This window comes from Lissotriton vulgaris, chromosome 3_1 (assembly GCF_964263255.1).
Source record: "Lissotriton vulgaris chromosome 3_1, aLisVul1.2, whole genome shotgun sequence".
Classification (NCBI taxonomy): Eukaryota; Metazoa; Chordata; class Amphibia; order Caudata; family Salamandridae; genus Lissotriton; species Lissotriton vulgaris.
In genome coordinates this window covers 543,417,452-543,430,640 of record NC_141689.1, presented here as the reverse complement: position 1 = coordinate 543,430,640, position 13,189 = coordinate 543,417,452, and the positions used below count along the sequence as shown (strand labels likewise).

The 13,189-nt window shown below is 43.3% G+C and overlaps 1 protein-coding gene across 1 annotated transcript in view; it reads left to right on the top strand.

Moving 5' to 3' along the window:
- Positions 1-13,189, top strand: part of MAP1B (microtubule associated protein 1B) — a 392,043-nt gene that overhangs the window by 792 nt on the left and 378,062 nt on the right. The window lies entirely within an intron of this gene.

Below are 13,189 nucleotides of genomic sequence, written 5' to 3'. Positions count from 1 at the left end.
AATAAGCAGCCATGCATATATAATGCATCGTACATAAATTGCACAACTGTTGGCGGGGAAGTAACATCAGAACATGAAGGGGAATGTATTTATTCTAAGGTTTGAGATATGTATTAACAAGATTTCTCTTACGCATTTCGTTTATAATATGTGCGCAAAGGATAAAAAACAATGTTATTAATCTGACGAAGGTTACATTTATATTTTGCTTTTGCTTTTCTCAAGTGAGGAAATCCATTGTTGTAATGTAATGAGTTGAAACAAAGGAGGATACTGGGTGGGGTTCTCTGTCCTCTAGTGTGTTGGTAATGATGGAAAATTACGGTCCTGCTTACGTTACTGTTTTACATTGTATCCCTGGTGTTTTATTGCAAGTGGTATGCCTATCCACGCATCGTGTTAATGCAAGGGCACGACCGCACACTTTGCACTTGTGGAAGTGGGGGTGGGCGGGTCCTCTGTGACTGCTTTGCTTTTATCTTGCCCTCCATTGCTAATGTTACCCTTCATTCTTTTGCGGCCACAGTTGGCATTTTTTTGCTGCTGATATTATCTTCATTGCTGGCGTCATACAAATTACTAATATGAATCCGATTGCAATGTTTAGCAAATTCCCGGGGTCATCCCTTTTCTTGTAATACCGCACTTGGCAGGGTTGAGAGTGTTTCAATGCTGTTGTTTCTCAGTTGATTCCGTTGGACCCATCAAAGGTATTATGACACTGCATTTGTTGGCGCTATGACACAGGGCGTTCCCCAGGGGTCCAGGGCTCACCAGCTGTGACTGGCGACCACCCATCCTCCTCAGGCAGCATCTGCCCAGATACCGGCATGTGGGCGTGGCGCAGTCCGCACTGCGGTCCCTACGGCAGCTCAGAGTAGACAAAGAGCGTTCACGCAGGCCGACGAGAAAGAAAAGAAGGACTGAGTAATTGTCACGAGCCTGTGCCCAGAAATTGGAAAATGTAGCCGCCATGTTGGGATTTATTAAAATTGCAGGTCACACAATTGACTCGTCTAGGGAAAAAAACCTGTTTAATTGGATTTTGTGAGAATAAATAAACAATAAGGTGTCATCAATTCAAAAGATGGTGCTCTAGGCGCACAACTAATATTATGTTGCTATACGTTTTTTATTGATATTCTTCTTCGAATGATCAGTATAGTATGCATTTGCTAGTTATTCAAACTAAGCTGTAATTCGAGGCGAACCGGTTCGAGCCTCGGGTTCGCGTCCACTCCCTGTGATTCTGGGCAAATCACTTAATCTCCCCGTGCCTGAATGTGTAATGTAAATACGGTGCTCATGTAAAGCGCTCCAATACCTTCGGGTCGAGTTCGCGCTATATAAAATAAACACACAAAAAAAGAACCGGGAGGGCCATAGACGTAGAAGTAGGACACATCCCGGATGTTACAGGCACATACAGTACAGCACCCACCAAAGAGGATTAGACTGCCACATCCCACAAACATATACAAGCACCTCAACTAAGGACAACAAAGCAGACTGGCTTTTCAGGGGTTGTGCAAATTGTTCCATTTTAAAACACTTTGACTATACTAGCAAAAAAAGGATGCTCATGTTACCTCACATCACACATGACCAACTCTTCCCTCTGGTTTCCTTTGCATTCTAAGAGATGTAATCCTGTATTATTATCTGGGCCACTGCAATTATACAATGTTGCAACTGTAACATTTTCCACATAATCATGGATTTGCTGCATAGTCAATCTGCTGCATAATCTACATATTTTAACAAAAAATGTTGTTTGTAGCTCAAACAATTCAATAGTTACTAAAGACCACAGCAACATGCATCTCCACAAAGTGCAGAGCCCTTCGCAAAGGTTGACCCGACACCTTTCTGTCATTTATTGCTGTATTTGGGTGTTAAACTAGTACTAATCTGGTGAAACCTTTGTCCAGACAGTGTGAACATGTGTAAAAATGACATAATAATAAACTAATACTATCACAACATGATGCCACATTTTCCTTTTTGTTGTGGCATAATTTATTAAATCCTGGCACATCATTTGATCCTCACATGCTATGTAATTCCACGGACCCTGATTATAATAATAAAAAGATATTGCACGTATTGTACGTAGAAAGCTAATGAAAAAGGGGACTGGAAAATCTTCAGTATGTGTTTCTACTAGAGGTGTGGTGCTGGGGATGGGAATGGAGAATTACCCAGAGACCTGTGATAGAATAATTTTCAACACAAAATGAGATTCATTTTTTTATTTTATTTTATTGAAAGAAAATTATTAAATACAGGTACATTTACAATCACAATGTCGAGTATTTCCTTACAAGGGTTGTCATTTGTGCACATATAATTGTCCAATATAGTAAATTCTTCAGCCGGGGATTAATTCGTTAGCAGAAAAAAGAAAAAGACTTGAATAAAAAGAAAGGTAAAAGAAAAAAGTGGGGATGGGGGTCCACATGTGTACTCTGTGCACTTTATTATGTTCGGCATGTTAATGGGGTGCAATGTATTTTTTCTATATGAACTGTTGAGATGTTGATTTGCCCGTGGGCAGCTCGTCCCATATGTCTGACGTGATTGAAAGAGGCATATAGCACTAGGGCGCTGGTGTAGCAACTGGGAGGTAGCGGGTGTGGACCATGTTGGCATCGGCTGGTGCCTAAGAGAGGGATCAGGGGATGATGTCTGTTGTAGATAGCAACGATAAACGTGTCATATGTCTTTGGGCCTTGAAGTCGGGGTTGGTGAGCCGCTATTATTCGGTTGGCATATCGCAATATGCCATGCTTTGAAGCCATGCTGCTTTCATAGGACTCTCTTTGGCCGCCAATGTATCGCAATTTCCCTATTCGCTAGCAATAATGCTATGGCAATGAACCTGCAGTAGCAAAGTTTAATTTCATGGACCATTTCCAGCAAGGCGAGTTTTGGAGGGGGGCTGAGTGGTATGGATATTACGTCAGAAAGAGTCTGAATTTAGGGAGGCAAGATGGCCGCCGAGACGCCGTAAGGGAAGGTTGCACCCCACCCTGCTCCTGATGGTGGCTTGATGGAATGAAAGAATGCTCGCCTAGTTGATAATATTTTCATAAAAGTTTTTGGCGCAAGCAGTATTTTATATCCTGCATTATATCCTGGAGTGCCCGTGGATGAGATGTTTACAGCTTTGTCGGACTGGCCTCTAATATTTAAGGACTTTACGCATGTTAAGAACTCAAATAAGGGGAGAAATTTTGGAGACACTCAAAGCATTAATTGAAAAGTCACTCCAGGCAGGACGTGCGTTTTATTCTATAACAATGGCCCCTAAAGTATATCGCACGAACAACAAAAGCAATGATCTGGCACACTCCGAGGACGATGAAATGCTTGCAGATGGTCCAGGAGCCTCGACCAGCAATATGAGAGCTAAATCAAGGTCCAAAGCTCAGTTAAGAAGAGAGGCAGCGAAAGAAGCAAAAGAGGCAAAAATACGAAAACTAAAAGAAAAGGAGCTGATTAAAAGCGGCAAGACGGAAGGTGTACGAACCGGTAAAGGTCAACGCAAGGGTATTACTGACCTGAATTTGGCGGAAGCATTGGGAAAAGAACCAGCATTACGACAGACTACGATAGTGGAGTCCTTCTTACCTGTGCCGGGACTAGCAGCAGGAGCCTTCGCGACTGCACAGGCGGAGCAGCAGGCGCCGTCCATCCCCACGCTGGCGGCTATGTGTGGAGAGAGGCTGGGTCACACGCAAGGACTGAGCGCTGCAGCGGCCGCCGCTGGGGCCACTGAGGTTCCGGTGGGGGTCATGATCACAGGCAGCCTGGCGAAGCATCTCGCAGGGGGAGAGGTTACAGAATCAGAGGGAGCAGCCCTCCTTTCAGCAGCGGCAGTAGCGGGGGGCGGAGCTACGGATTTAAAGGGCCAGGAGCCCGATGCTGATATTGCCTTAACAGAGGGAGAAAACAATCCCGCAGATCCATCTTCAGCCCTATACTTGGTTAGAGATCCTGAACCTGGAGCCACGAGTAATGCGCTGAGCGAGGTTGTGAGTACCGCCCCCCCTGGTGATAATGGAGGTATGCAGGTCTTGGTCTTGGAAGTGCAGACACAGGTAGAAGCACAGGCACAAGCACAGGAACAAGTACAGGAAGCAATGGATCCATTCAAGTTAAATAATTTAGGAGCTACAAGCACGAATACTGGTAACATAGAGGATTTACAAAGTATTCCGGCGCCATTATTGACATCACCTGGTGAAGAGATTTTCTTCACTGGGAATGATGAAGCAGACAATGAGGAAGACGAGGATGAGCTTGACGGAAGCGAAACAAACAGCTCGGATTCATCTATTTCAGATTCAGGCACATCAAAGTCTGTGGTAGGCTCAGGTTTAGATTCAGAATCTGATATATCCAGGTTTGGTAACACTTCAAACCTCTCGGATAGCGATACTGATCCATTGGGGCATGAGACAGTCCAAAAAGTCGTAAGGCCAAAAGTAAAAAAAGGCCTAAGAGAGGAGATTAGGAAATCAAAAGATAATGACTTTGTATATAAGGGTAAAGCGAAAACCGGCAACCCAAGTCACAGGAGACAATCTAAAGTACCACACAGAAGACAAGCGAAACCAGTTGCAAAAAAATTTGTTTGGGATGATACGGCAGAGTGTGGAACAACCCAGTCTGGAGCTTTTGGTAATACGGAAACAAGTGTTCAGGAGTTTACCTTTCATGGAGCTGAGGGAGGTTCTGAAAGGGGTACCTCAAACTTCGAAGTCCTATTCTCAACTCTAAAGCAAATTCAAACTGAGGCACGTATTGAGAGTCAGAGATCTAGCAGGAGGGCCAAACGTGCAAATAAAAAGATACAATCCTCCCTGCATAAGGTTAACAAACTATATGAGGACATGGTTGGGAGAGTATCCGAGCTGGAGGTTAGAACAAGTAAATTGGAAGACGATTTTGTTAAGATGAAAGATGCTGGTGATGATAAGGATAAGACAACCTCTGACATGCTTTGGAAGCTAGAGGACTTCGAAAATAGACAAAGGCGGAATAATGTCAGACTAATTGGAATTCAGGAGGGGAAAGAGGGGGGGGATGTGCGTGCTTTTGTCATTGAATTACTGAAAGGTGCATTTCCCGATCTAGCCTCATGGGACTGGGAACACGAGATTCAAAGAGCACATCGATTTCCGCTGGTACGAAAGGAATCACAGGGCAAGCCCCGCGCAATATTGATGTATGTTGGTAATTTCCTTTTGCGCGAAGAAATAATTAACAAGGCAAAACCACAGTCTAAACGCTCTCACAAGGAAACTGAGTTTTTTGCTCGTCCTGATTTCTGCCACGCCACCGTGGAAAGAAGGTGGCGGATGAGGCAGCTCATTACTCCGTTTCAAAATATAGGCTATGAGGCTTTCCTTTTGTTTCCTGCACGTCTAAAAGTAGGACTAGAGGGTAATTTCAGAGTTTTTCATTCCGAAATTATGGCACAAGAATATCTCACCTACTTGAGAGAGAATAGGAGCCGTCAAAAGTCTCCACGTAGCACTTTGGAGGTTCAAAATGTACAAACTGGCCCTATCAAAAACTTACCCCGTAAAAAGTAGTTGATATGGTTAATCTGTTGTGGCTGTTTAAGTTAGTTGATATACTTGTTTAAAGCGCAAAATTATTACCTAAGGGGTAGAAGTTGTTGACAAAAAGGAAGGGGGGGAAAAAAAAAAGATAGAGGAAAAGAGGAAAGAAGTGGATATCTGTCTAACTATGTCTATACGTGAGGGAGCATTCTGAGTGACGTTTATAGTTAAGGAAATCAGGGAGGGGGGGGTGGGACAACCCGGTGGCAAACGCAGGCCAGACATAGGTCTTATGGACCTATTTGCCCGTAGGGGGGGAGGGATCCTGAGGGTGGGCTCTCTGGGGGGGGGAGGGAGACCTTAGGGACAGGGACAGGGCACAAAGGCAATGAAATTTGTAGGGGTCATGGTGGGCACACGATGGAAAAAAGGACTCAGTGGCAGAGTGTCAAGGGAGGGAGTATCGAAATCAATATTCAGGCATTACATGTATCAGTAGCACTAAAGTCGAAGTTTGTTAAAATAAAGACAAGTGAACAAGCAATTAATGGTTCCAGGCAATTCTGTAATGATACTTAGGTTTGTAACATGGAATGTGAGCGGCTTAAATGATATCCAAAAGAGGTATAAGATAGGTGTTCGTTTACGCCAGATGAATGTGGATTTTATCTTTCTGCAAGAGACGCACATAATGAGTACTCAGGAGTTTTGTTTGAATCAGTTGGGCTATCAGCTCATAGCTAGCTCTAAACAAGGTGCCAAAAATAGAGGTGTTGCCATTCTTTCAAGGAGGAAGAATTTGATAATAGGGAGAAAATTAGAGGACAAATGGGGAAGATGGGCTATAGCAGAGATAGAGATAGATGGGATCTGGACAACTATGGTGTCAGTATATGGATCCACGCAGGATGATCCGGAGGTATTACAGTTTTTAGACTCTGAACTAGCTGCTTGGCCCCCACAGGTTATTTTAGGAGGAGATTTGAATATTAATGGGGCTGACGGGTTAGGAACTGGTTATAATAGATGCTATAAAGGCCGTAAGAAAAGAGTCCATAAGGCACTGGTTGATCTCCTGTGTAACAATAATTTGAATGATGTTTGGGGCACAATTAGACCACAACAGAAAGGATATACTTACTACTCCGCACCACATCAAGTTTGCGTTAGGCTCGACTATTTTATGATTTCTAACAATCTAATGTCAAGGGTCAAGATTGAAAGATTGCCAAGAATTTTAAGTGATCATAATCCGTTAATTTTGGAATTAAAATTAGAAGGAGGTAAAAGACCTAATCGGGTTTGGACTTTTGAAAGAAGACTTCTCTTAGAAGAGGATTATGTACTACATATGATGAAATGGATCACCGAGTTTTTTGAATATAATAAAGGAACTGCATCGGTGGGAGTCATATGGGATGCTTTCAAGGCAGGTGTCCGTGGAGAAACATGTAGTTATAGTATTCATAAACGTAAAATGGAAGGGGCACTGCAAAGAGAGTTAGAGAGAGCCGTCTCAGAAGCAGAAGAACAATTTAATAACTGTCTTATTAGAGGGGAGCCGGTCGAACAATATCTGATAGACCTAGTAAAAGTTAAATCCGAGGCGGAAGGGGAATTGGCAAAAAAAGCGGCAGTACACTATACAATCGGTAGGGAGAACTGTTATGAATATAATGAAAAAGTTGGGCACGTACTGGCTATGCGCACTAGGCAGATAGCGGCAGCAGGAACGGTTAAGCAAATTAGAGACGAAAACGGTAATATACAAACTGGCCCTGAAGAGATAAGGGAAGTATTTAGGAAATTTTACCAGACCCTTTATGATCATCAACACCCTTGCAGTAGTGAAGAGATTAGCGATTACTTAGAGAATATACCAGCTGAGAGGGTTTCGGATGAAGAAGCAGATAGATTAGAAACTCAGCTAGACATGGAAGAGGTTAAGGAAGCCATGGGCAAACTCCCTTCAGGTAAGGCAGCTGGTCCTGACCAGATACCTCTAGAATTTTATAAAACTTTCTGGGGAGTGCTCTCTCAAGAGTTAACTAGAGTGATTCAATCCGCACAACTTGGACAGTCTATACCAAAGTCGTGGGGGGGTGCAGATATTGTCCTGATTCTCAAAAAGGGTAAGCCGGATGATGAGCCTGGCTCCTACCGCCCTATTACATTAATGAATAATGATACTAAAATTTATTCAAAAATGTTGGCAATGAGATTTGCAGAAGTGATAAGCTCTTTAGTTTGTTATACCCAACATGGTTTCATTCCTGGTAGAGGAACGACCCACCATACCAGGAAAGTAATAACACTATTAGACTCCACCGAAGTCACAGGAGACCCGATGGCAGTAATGCTGCTTGACGCTGAAAAAGCGTTTGACCGGGTCTCGTGGGACTATTTATGGTACACTTTGGTTAGAGCCGGAATAAGGGGTGGGTTTATAAAAGCATTACAAACTTTATATAAAGAACCAGCCGCGCCTCTAAGAGTTAATGGAGACACCACAGGACAATTCTTAATTAAAAGGGGCACACGGCAGGGGTGCCCATGCTCCCCATTATTGTTCGCTATGTATATGGACCCATTGATCCGTAAATTAGAGCTTTGTCCAGAGATAACCCCACTGCCAACATTGTTAGGCCCGTGCAAGATATTGGCCTATGCTGATGACGTGGCGGTGATAACACCAAACCCCACAGAGGCAACTGTCTATATAGAAGAAGAGGCCCGTAGTTTTGGAAGGATATCCGGGTACGCTCTAAATGCCTCCAAGACCCAGATTATCAAAAACTCAGTGACTATGTGTGATGATAATCGTGTGGTTCAGGCGGGGACTTATCTTGGAATTAAAATATCAGCTGATTTAAATAATTTAGTAGAAAATAACATTGCTCCAATAATAAGTAAAACAAAGAAGGACCTGGACCGATATGAAAATCTACACTTATCTTTAGTTGGCCAATTCTTTATCCGTCAGTGGCCGGCCCAGATCTTCCTCCCATTGATGTCTCGCTCCCCTTGTTTAAGCGCCATACATGCCCGATACAGCTTGGTTACTAAGTGATCCCCTTCTTTATCGGTTATGAGCAGGGTGAGCAGTGTGAACTGAACCTGTGGTGATGGGAAAGAGGAGGTGGTCGAGCGAAGTGCTCCGAGTAATCTGGTAGCTACAAATGTATCCATTTAGGACATGTCCGAGAGCGCTGACATGTCTGCCATTGTTATAGCCTGCCAGTCGGGGAATAGTGAATCAATGGTGCAGAGTTTCAATGTATTAAGTGTGCGTTGTACCACTGTCTCAGAGGCGAGCGGCAGCAGCGGGTTTGTTGCAGTGGGAGTTCCGGTGAATATAGTGAGCCGGTGCCTTATAGTCGACTAAGCCTACGTCAAGCCCAGCTAGTGGTAGATGGGGGCTGTATATCACTTGGGTCGAACAGTATACCCAGGGCGAATAGTGCTACCCAGTGGTGTAGGTGCAGCCAGGTCCCGTTCAGGCTTAGTGTATGGTATACAGGCGTCTGGGTGAAAACAGTGCTGGGCAAACTGGGCCTGACACAATGAGATTCATAAAGAAAGAAGGTGCCCGTTTCACAGTTCAGGTAAAGAACTGAGCACACCTCTGTTAAATAAAACTACCAAGGAAAACAAATCTCCCTCCCCTTGCTGTAATAAGGCTCAGGTGCAGGCTTAGCCTTGGCCAATGGGATTCAGTGACACTGATTTTCCACTTCACTTCTCTGCTGCATAAATGAGGTATATATCAGCAACTTCTATCCCTGTGTCTGTCCCTGTTGTGATGAGAGGGTCTTGGTAACCTGAACATACACAGCACTGTTATTAATGTGTGTGCTCACCATCTCTCAAACTGCGACATTTATTTATTTGGCTAAAAAGTGTTAGATGTCAGTCCTTTGAAAAACGGGACGGTCTCTGCAAATCATTGACGTCTGGTCAGCCTGCCCACTTCAAGGGCTGCTAGGTATTTTGCCCTTTGCAACGCTTTAATTTGAATTTAAGTGTTTCTGGTTTGTTCCTGAAGGAATACATGTACAGAAACTTTCTATTGGTAAAAAAAAACTTGTGCCATCCTCGTAATGAACTAAAAGTTGTAGAGCACTGCAAGGAGATTTTACAATGGAACAAATAAGACTACATGTCTTAGAATGCAAAGAAAAAAATCTTGGCACAGAGTAGCTTTTTATGCATGGACTTGGTAACTTGACACGGATGTTGCATGTTTGTGTCCATTCACTGGGTGGGTACTACGGCTACTTTCAGCAAAGGTAATCCTTTGGGTTGTATGGCATTACAACGCGGGCTTTTACCACGCGTGTCATTACAACGCTGTTTTTACAAAGCAGGTTGTTACAACGACTTGCGCTGTAAGCGCTGGATAGTGGAATAGTTTAATTTTCTATTTAAACTCCAGCCCACGTTACAGTAGGGAAGGTGTTGGAATAGAAAATTAAACCATTCCCTATTCGACAGCGCCCTCAAGCGCAAGTCGTTGTAACAACTTGCGTTGTAATAGCAGCGTTGTAATGGTAGCGCGTGGTAATACCCGTGCTGTAAAGGCTGTTCCCCCTTCTCTGACACCACATCTGGCGTACATGGGAGCTTGGCTCACCAGATCAATGGTGGGGCAATCCCACAGTCAAATGGGCAGGTCCATTGAGACGAAATGTCACGTGTGACCCACAGAATGTCTGCACTCGTTTGCCCAGTGGTTCATGGAAAAGACCAGTGAGTGAGCACATGTCTGAGACTCTAAGGCTATTGACCAATCCCTTGTTTATTCATTTTGGATAGCACACAAGCTGCACCCATTTGGCCCGAAAAAGCAGGAAACAAGTCCCAGAAAAATAGGAGGTGATTTAATTAACATAGGCAATAATATCACTTCAACAATGGAAGGTATAGTGCAACCATATAATACCGTAATTTGCCGTTGGGACTGAGGTACAAACTGGAATGCAAATAGGCAAGAAAATATATAATGTACACAGTATGTTTTTCACATTTATCCTTATCTACCTGCAATTGGAAAGCAGTAGATATTCGAGGCAATAATAAGTTACATTGTACAAATAGTACATGCATCTATAATCATTCAATAATGCCTGGCATGCAGGAAAACACAAATGAATGAAAAGTTTGCTTTAAGCAGCCCGGTACTGCTAATACCATTTATATTTGGAATTCACCAGGTTATTATCAAGGATGACATATTATATCAATGCCACTTATTTATTATACATTATGGAAAGGGTGCCATAGGACAAGACTGCAGTTTTACATACTCAGAAGGCATTTTTATGAAGGGGTTTGCATCACGTTTGCACCATGCGATGTGGTACATTCACACCACAAACACAAAATGCAATTTATCAAGCCATGGAAGGTCACTTTGCGAGGCCCTGAGTGGCTTGATAAATGCGGACTAACGCAACGCTGCGCAAATCATTGCTTTGCGTTACTGTGCCCCAGCAAGGCATTCCATGGGCATTGCATAGGTGTTCCTACGCAACTCTCATGGATTGTAACACATTCCCAGATTTACCATTACTGATAGATTTGGGAATGTGCCAAAAAGATATGTCTTACCAGGGGAGGAGGACCGAGGATAAATATCATTGTTTCTCCTCGTTACTTCCTCTTTCTACATCTGCTGCATTCTGCAGCACACATAGCTATAGGAAAATGTCTCAGGCAGATATTTATTTTTGCAGGAAGGGGCCCCTTCCTGCACTAAAAGCAATCCTTCATGTAACAGAGGCACCCTTGCATCATTGTGCATAGTTGTCTACGCTGGAGCTAGGCAGCACATTGTGCACCAGTGCTGGGGAAATAACAGGAATGTGTTGCATTGGCGGCAGTTCTGCACTGTCCCTGTAACACAGTGCAGCGTTACTTTTTTATAAATATGCCCCTCAGATCTCAGAGGTGTTTGATAATTTTATGTCTTCATGAGCGCCTTGAAGCAGCCTCTTGACTGTGTGAGTCCTATACAAAAACAACTAATGTCACAAATAGAAACGTGAAAAGAACATCTAGAATTTATTTTAACTATTGGAAATTACCAACATAATTAGGAGCACTTTACCAATTAAATTACACAAAAGACAATATTTTAAAATTAAGGGGAGGCAAGTCTAGTTGGTACATTGAAAAGGGGCATTTTCTCAATGAACAAAACAAATCTTCTGCCTGTAAGTCGATAATACTTAATGCTCTGCACAACGAGAGATGGCTTGCAAGTGCAGCCTTACTTGTGTGTTTATTACTTTCCACGGCTTCCTTTAGATATACTCCTTACTTAAATGCCAGGAATATAGAAAACAGACACCATGCAATACAGTGAGCTGGAGCTTTTCTGCCTTGTGTCGCTGCCTCTCCCCCTCCTCTGCTCACAGTGCTTCTTCCTCAGCCAACTCTGACCTGGATGAACAATGGTAAAGATCCTGGCTGGGTGTTGGGGCTCCCATCATAAAGTATTGGTGGAGCATGGGCTTCATGCGCTGTTATAACCAGGCGCCTGTTTTCGTGTTTATAATTGAAATAAAACTGATACATCCATACTAGGAATGTATACTAATCTCCAAGGCCTGCCTTTAATCCTCTGGTTACATAAACCCTATTCTAAGGGGGCTCCTTGTGCTGTTCCACGGTGGACTCTAAGAGGATATACTATGACTGTATCCATACTGGCCAATAATATGGGTCACACCTGGGTGGACTCTTTGTATACTTCCTTTGTCACTCAAGGGTGGATGATGTGAGCTACGGTTTGTTGCAAAATGCCAAGTGCTACAGGTTACAGTGTTACTCCTGGGTGGACTCCTTAAAACATATACAATGACTGGTGGTATGAAGTGCATTCCTATGAGATGCTCGCAGTCACATATGAAGACATATAGCATGGTGGGTCATAGAATGTTGGTGCCGGTGTTGCCCCGCTGTAGGCCCAACAGAACACATACTATAGCTGGTCAGACAATGATTGCTTCTGTATGGCTTCTCTGAGGGACCATCAGAGGATACTGTATAACCCCATTCTTATGTCTTGCTCCATGCTGAACTCATCAGACTATATACCAGGGCTATGTTGTATAACTGGCATTCCTATGGGTTGCTTCTAGGCTACTGCTGTTGGACTACAATGCAAATACTGCAGTTGATGCAAGATTGCTTCTCCCAAAGGTAGCTGCCTCCACTGTTGGACAATGCTCTATTCCCTATATTCATTGTAGTTTAAACTGCATGATGCAGACCATTGCAAACACGTTTCTTCTACACCCTTGCATAGACACACCACCACACTTACTGAAACATGGTTTGAGCAATCTCAGCTGTAAGGACATAAAAACAAAACACACGGAACTCACAACCTTTCTTTATATCGATAAACTAGCATCTTACGCTTTCACATGCTGACTTTCCTTTTTGCTTTGTTGATGCAGCAAAAACAGAATAAGAGCACAACTCTGTTCCTCACACCCAACATTAAAACACTAACCATCTAGTTCATACGACAGGTACACATTTTTTATTCAATGCTCTCCCACAGATTAACATGCTACCCATCTGCAAATGTGCTGCAGCAGCTCATT